This window comes from Pteropus vampyrus, unplaced genomic scaffold (assembly GCF_000151845.1).
Source record: "Pteropus vampyrus isolate Shadow unplaced genomic scaffold, Pvam_2.0 Scaffold27, whole genome shotgun sequence".
Lineage (NCBI taxonomy): Eukaryota > Metazoa > Chordata > Mammalia > Chiroptera > Pteropodidae > Pteropus > Pteropus vampyrus.
In genome coordinates this window covers 5290245-5297404 of record NW_011888808.1, presented here as the reverse complement: position 1 = coordinate 5297404, position 7160 = coordinate 5290245, and positions in this window count along the sequence as shown.

The following is a 7160-nucleotide window of genomic DNA, read 5'->3' as shown; positions in this document are numbered from 1 at the left end:
AATATGCCAATTTAAATTAAATACTATTTACTATATTTATTTTCATATTCAAAATTTTATAATCCAAAAACCTCTGTTAAAAGGAAGGGAGTAGGGCAGAGCTAGATAGGGGTGAAAGGAATAAAAATTTGATAAGAATTTAAGTAATGAGGAAGTTTTAAAAAAACATATTAATACATTAATTTTATAGGCTACGTTCACAGACATATCAGTGTCTGTGAGTATATAGAATTTGATTGATGATTTGAACAACTTTTGATCTTATTTTGCTTTTTAAAAATAATCCACTTCAACTATTTTTATAATAACCCGATTTACAATACATTTTTAAAAAGAAAAGATTGACAAAGCATTTAAAAAAGGGAAAACATGTTAAGATGATTTCATGACCTTATTTATGCTGTAAGTTTCCTTAGATCCATAAAATCGACCATGTTGCATTAGAAACCAAAGTTTGAAAGTTGTCTACAAACATGAGTGTAATCTGGTATATTAAATATAATACAATAACCATTTTTTAAAAATCTACATATTTGTTGTTTTGAAATACTGTTTTTGCTATACCTCAGAAATTTTGAAGTGCTATGTTTTCAAAGCCATTTGCCTTTTACATTTTATAATTTTGCTAATGAATTTTTAACTCAATTCTTGCTGAAAATATGTGGTTTTGTTTACAGTCATACTCATTATACAATCTTTTGTTGATTTTTAATGTTTCATAATGTTAGCAGAATATAATCAGAATGGTACTATTTCATTGGAATTTATCGAGACCTGATTTGTGATCTCTTTCACGTATAATTTTTCAAAAAACACTTTAGGTCTGAAAGAATTGTTTTTTTCTGTGTAAAATTCTTTCTTGTGAAATTCAAATTTAGCCACTCATGCATTAAGGACCATAAATTTTATTGGAATTTGAGAGAGATGTAGTAAATCTCCAATAGAAACAATGCTACCATTGGTATTTTGTTACACAGTTGTCTTTTGTAATTGTGTCCTTCTACTTTCAACATTTCTATATCTTTGTTTTAAGTTAATGTTTCTTGTGCACAACATATTACTTAATATCAAAATCCACTGTGAGAATCTGTTCTTTATTAGTGAATATGTATTTATTATATATACATTTATATTTACTATAGTTACTGTTATGTTGAGATTTATTTCTTTCAAATAAGTTATTCTGTTCTATACACTTTTTTTTCTTTGTCCTATCTTGCCTTCAGTAGAAGAGATCAAAGACATTTTTCTGCTCATTTCAAATTATGTATATGAGCATAGAATATAAAATCTACTGAGATTATCTGATTATCCACAAAGGAAAATTATTTTTCTCCTGATTAATTCTCCACAGTACTTGTTTATACTATAAAATTTCTATAAACCTATAAACCATCTTGCAATACACTTAGATGTTATCAGTGTTTTTAAAAATTTTATTATAAGCTTAAGTCACTGAATATTTCCATATTAATCTTCATATTATTCCAAGATTTGCCTAATATTCTGGCATAAAATTCATGTATAATTGTTTTTAAATAAAATTTTATTAAAAGTAAATGCATTTAGATTAATAGTCTAGAGGGATATATAAATAATTTGTAAAATATAACATTTTTAGAATCAAATGTTAATAGGAAGAAATCACATTAAGTATTGCCAAAGAGTATTATCCTACACTGATGAAATAGATGTCTATTTCTGCAGGAGATAAGAATCACTTTTATGTTCAGGATTTTAATAGTTTCTTCTGGAAATAGTTGCTCAACTATTGAAAAATATATTGTATTGACTAAGTCTGTGATAATTCTACAGATATCATTGCATAATTAGTATTAGAAGCCATTTCAACCTTATACTAGGACAGTGAAAGACTAAGGAAATGAACAGTTAATATTATGCTTACCCCTGAGAATTTGAGATTCTAAGTCAATGCCTAGGCCTCCTATGCAGGTTATAAGAATAAAAATACTTGTGAATACCTAATGAATTAATTCATGTTAAAAAAAAAATCAGTGCTTAAATACAAATTACACTAATAATTGGCAGTGATTAATTTGATACAGCAATTCTCCTCCTGAATATGAAAAAAATTTACATCATATATGTAATATCCTGAAAATTCCTCACCTGTTTGTTGGTAGATCATAAATATGCGTGCTTTAGTGGGTTGTGATGTGGATGGGTAGGGATAGAATCCTTAGATTTAATTTTCTTTACTTTCTTTTTGAAAATGTGCAAAATAGAGATCTTCAGTTGAGTAAGTGAGAAGTAAGGATTTTATCACCACTTTCATGTGCTGTGTTCTCAGAAATCCTATATAATATTAGTAACTGTGTATCCACATAATCACTAATTTGCGCTAAAAAAGGTTCTGACTTATTTTCTTTCTACATGTGCTTTGTAGAGACAGACAAATGTTAACTGTATCTGTTGTTCCACTCATTAGCATCTAAATTTTAATTTTTTTCTCAGTTGTTGATTCACGTTAATTTTTTAAAGTTTTGCATTTGTTTTTGTTTTTCATTAGAGTGGTAGAAGTGTTGCTTATACATTTTTGTTATATTCAAATTATATCTTTATCAATGAATAGACAGGAAAAAAAGCATGCAGATTTAGAGCTTGTCACTAATATTGCTTTTAAATGACGAAAAATTTAACTGATACAATTATTGTATTTTGTCTTTTAAAACCTACTCACAATTCCTAACAGTGAATAAATTTTGGCATTAAGAAAAAATATCAACCTTATAAATTTGAGAACTGACCTAAAATGATTGATCATTAGTTAAATTCAAATTTCCACTTCTTATATTGTTCTTTATTTCTTGTCTGTTGTTATTGTTGTTGTTTGCACTGAGGAGATGCAAAGCATAAAATTAATTATTTTCAAATTTAATTTACTTCTCATTTGGTTATCTCTGGTCTTAATCCTATTGAATCAAATTTTTTCTTTGCAGCCTTGAGTGATCTGATAATTTTTCCTTATGTACATTTTTATTTAGACTTTGAATCAAGCATATGCAGACTGAATGTTAGGATCTCATAGAATTGTTTTATGTTCTGCCTAGGGTTTATTAACACTGACTAGTTTATAATTTATTCAATAGTTTTAATTTGTTTATTCATCTGACCCTAAAGCTGTTAGTTTTCTTACTCATTTGTTTAATTCTCAAGGTCTTTATTTCCTCATTGTGCCTCTTCATTTGTTCATCATTGGCCTTTTCTTGATTTAGCAACTCACAACATTCATAAAAACGTATAGTTCACTGAACATCTAATGTTAGAGAGATTCATTATGTTGACATTTTATAGTCTTTTCAATTATACTTTCTTCACTGGTTGTCCTCAAGTATTCTATTTATCTTTATAAGCACTCCCTTAACTTTATAGAAGCTTTTCACCAGGAATCCATTTTTAGGCTTTAGAAAAATCAGGCATGTACAATCCTTCCTGTTTCTAAGTATGTAATATTAATTTTTTCTCTCATTCCTTATATCATTTAGCAAAAATGGGAAAGGAAAATGGTTTTATTTAATATCTTATTACAAATAAGCTTCAGTCTGTTAGTTTAAAAATATCTATCATAGGCTAGACATTTCTTTAATGAGTTAAAATTTTAAAATACTACACATTTATTCTCCCAGTTTCTTTACTTTCTTCCTCCTTCATGTTATTACCTCTATAAAGAGTAATATTATCAGCAGACTAATGCTTGTTAGGATCAGCAGAGGGGTTCAATAAAGAGTACTCTCTTCCCTGTTGAGAAAATAGAAAAAAAGAGTCACAAATTAAGTATGCAATTTCATATTAATAGCTAATAATTGCCAAGTTGGTGTTCATGATATATATTTGGGCAAGTGCATTTCATAATACACATCTCCATAATCAGGTACCCTTATTCACCCGGTGAAAATTTTTGGTGAAAGAGCAGTGGAAAATGCTTTCATTCAAATCAAAATCATTCTGAATGTATTCTCCCCCTATGACAAGGAATGGGGAGGTGACCTGAGTGTACCCAGTCATACTCGAATATATCAATCACTAACTCACTTCCCTTCCCTATGTTAAGAGTGAATAAATTGAGAAGTCAGACGTTTAGAAAATGTCCTCCTCCTGGAAACTGGGAGTAGAGAAAAAGCATTCTTCAATTGTTTTTCCCCAACTTCCCATTCTCTTAAACCACCGGCCTTTGGGATTAAACCCAGGGTGTGAATAGACAAGTGGTTAACCTGCTTAGGGGTGGAAGGTGGATCTGGATCAGTATTTCTGAGAATTTATTCCTCTACTAAGCCATTACATGTTTGTGTACCTTCCTGGGACAGTATGAGATAGCCTGGACATTTGCCCCTAAAGGCTTCTGAAATATAAGATTAGTACTTGGTTGCATTAACCCAAAAGTTTTCTGAAATATTGGAACAGTACAATGGCCACATTAACTTCAAAGCCATTGTTTTACCAAGGCTGAAAATTCACTTACTAATCCACTTCTTTTTCCACTTTATGTCCAGCTACATTTTCTATGAAAGCTTGAGATTCTTCAATAATGGAAATATTATGGTATTCTAAAAGCCAGATGTGTAAAGCTAACCAAGTGATTAAAATTCCTATAAATAGATATGCTATTTTTGAATATATATCCTTCCCTAATATCACATACCATGGTGAAATTAAATACTAAGTGTTAAATTCTCTTTAAAGTTAAATCACAAAATAGAGGAAGAAAGTCCAAAGTCTATTTCTCTTGCATAATGGTGAGTACCATTTCAAAGAAATGAAAAGCCACAGTCTGTCTTCCCTGCCTTCGTATTTTGCTCAATGCCTAGGTAGAATCTGGCCTCTTCAGCATCCTTACACAGAGCTAACTCTCACAGAAATATGTGGATTTCCTTCAGGGCCTCAGAAAGTGTTTTATTTCCATGTCAGTCTCTGATGTATCTCAAACTTAAAGTAGCCAAAGAATTAGAAGGTCACAAAAGCGTATTACTACGCTGGCCTTGTACCCTCTAGACCTAGCAGCATATACCCTCTACATATACCATAACCACACAGGACCCAACCCAGTTATCACAGATACGATTATGTTGCCAGTAGCTGGCACTTAATATTGCCTGTGGATTTAGAATAAAATCACCTGATCATAAGGGAGTGAGGAAAGAATGAGAAAAATCTTGGCTTTTGGTCCACCAAATTAATAGTCAGTAGATACCTGCTGTCTTGAATCCACATTCTGTGGATTTTAAATTCTGTTGAGAGAAAAACTAGCATAAAATTAATATTCATGTTATACATGAGTACTACCTCTGCAGATTATTCCATTATGCTTAATCTTATAATGTCCATCTCCCTTTGAGCCCTGTTTCTAACATGACAGTACTGGATTGGTTGTGAATATTATGAAATGACATAGCATCATTCCTATTTTTCAACTGGTTTTCAGTCCTATGTGGCAGTGGAATTCCTTAGGACTAAGAAATTTGCCTCCTAGGAAAGGTTTCTCTGTCATTTGTAGCTAAGCATTCAAAGGTCACCTTCAGACTATGCACTGGGAGATAGTGTTTCAGCATATGGAGAAGCTACCATCAAACTCAAGGTCAGCTAGTCCCACATTTTTCTGCATGGAAGGTCCCTGAATGGAGGACAGAACTCATGATCGGTAACCTAAATTTCTTAGCTAGCCTAGCACTAATGATTTATAGCTAAAACTTCAGCAGCACACATCATCATATCAAAACTCTGCTGACTTGCAATTGAGAAGCAGTTAACATTGTTCAGCTCCCAGACCCCACTTCCAAAGCACATAAACACCCTCTGTCCTTTAGAATCTAGTGTCTGCCTCTCATATGCATGCTTGAGAGAAGTTGTGCTTTCTTGCTAAGTTGCAGGAGCCTATTTTCAGAGACTCCTATACTCAGAGGCTGGCCACACCTACTAAAAATTATCCAGACCCATGATTTTGCTTGCGCATGTCTACTATGCACCAGAAATGGGTACAGCCAACAAAATTGACCCTGGGATCAAATTCCTTACGTTAGCTTGTCCAGTATAGTCTTAGTGACCTGCTACCATCTGTTGAGGTCACTTAATCCCTTGTGACTCTGCACTCTTTTATGGACCTTGCTGAAATGCAGGTCACATGTCTTAGCTTAGGTACCTAACCTCTACAGAAAGAGCCCATTGTGGACTGAACCACCATAAACTATAATCCTTCTCTTAAGTCATGTTGCTTGCAACCAGCTTAAAGCTTAATGCACAGTTCACAGACACTAAAAATTAAACCTAAATTAATCAAATTGTACACGGAAATAAGTGGCTTTTATCGTATGTAAATAGAACTTTTATTTAAAAAAATAATGTAGCAAAACAAGAAACAGTCTATAAGGGACAGAATGTCTTGGTGGCATCTGCAGGATTTTAAAGAATTCGTAAACTCCAAACTTAAAAAAAAAAGAGAATTTACTGTATATGAGTTATGCATCAATAAACCTGATTTTAAAAATAAGTCTTACAAAGGTCTAACTACAAGATTAAAAACAAAACAAAACAAAACAAAAACTTGCCAGAAAAGAGATGCACAAAAGTCTAGGCCCTGTAATACAAAAAACAACAAAAATCTTACTGTGGATAATTTTTGATCTCCAAAATTCCACTCTTGTATTTTGTTCATTAATTTTCCCAGCATTTGTATAAAAAGCTTTGAGTATCAGAGAGGGTCCACATTAATCAGGCCCCTATTTACTGGACAAGGTTTGAATAATTCAAGGACAGGTGGAAAGGAGTAGCTGACGAAGGTCTTTATTAACTTAAAGACCTTTATTAGTAAGAGAATCCAATTTGAAAGGCATGGCTTAGAATGGGCAGCAAGTCAGCTTCACCCCGAAAACTAAAACAACTCAGACTAAGGTAGAGATTTTTTTTCCTAATATAGTTGGTTTGAAATCCTGGGGAGAACTTGTACTTTAACCTCTCGTTTTTCCTCCGTCCTCCTTCTCTATCCAGGCATGTGGAAAATTACACTTCTGTTTATTTTGTTAGCCACCAGTACAGTTGTCTTTTAAGTGGATCATTTCTTTTGTCGACCTTCTTTACATTCCCAAACTTCTTTAGGAATGTCTAAAATCTCTGCAATTTTTTTTTTTTTTTTTTTTTTTTTTTTTTTT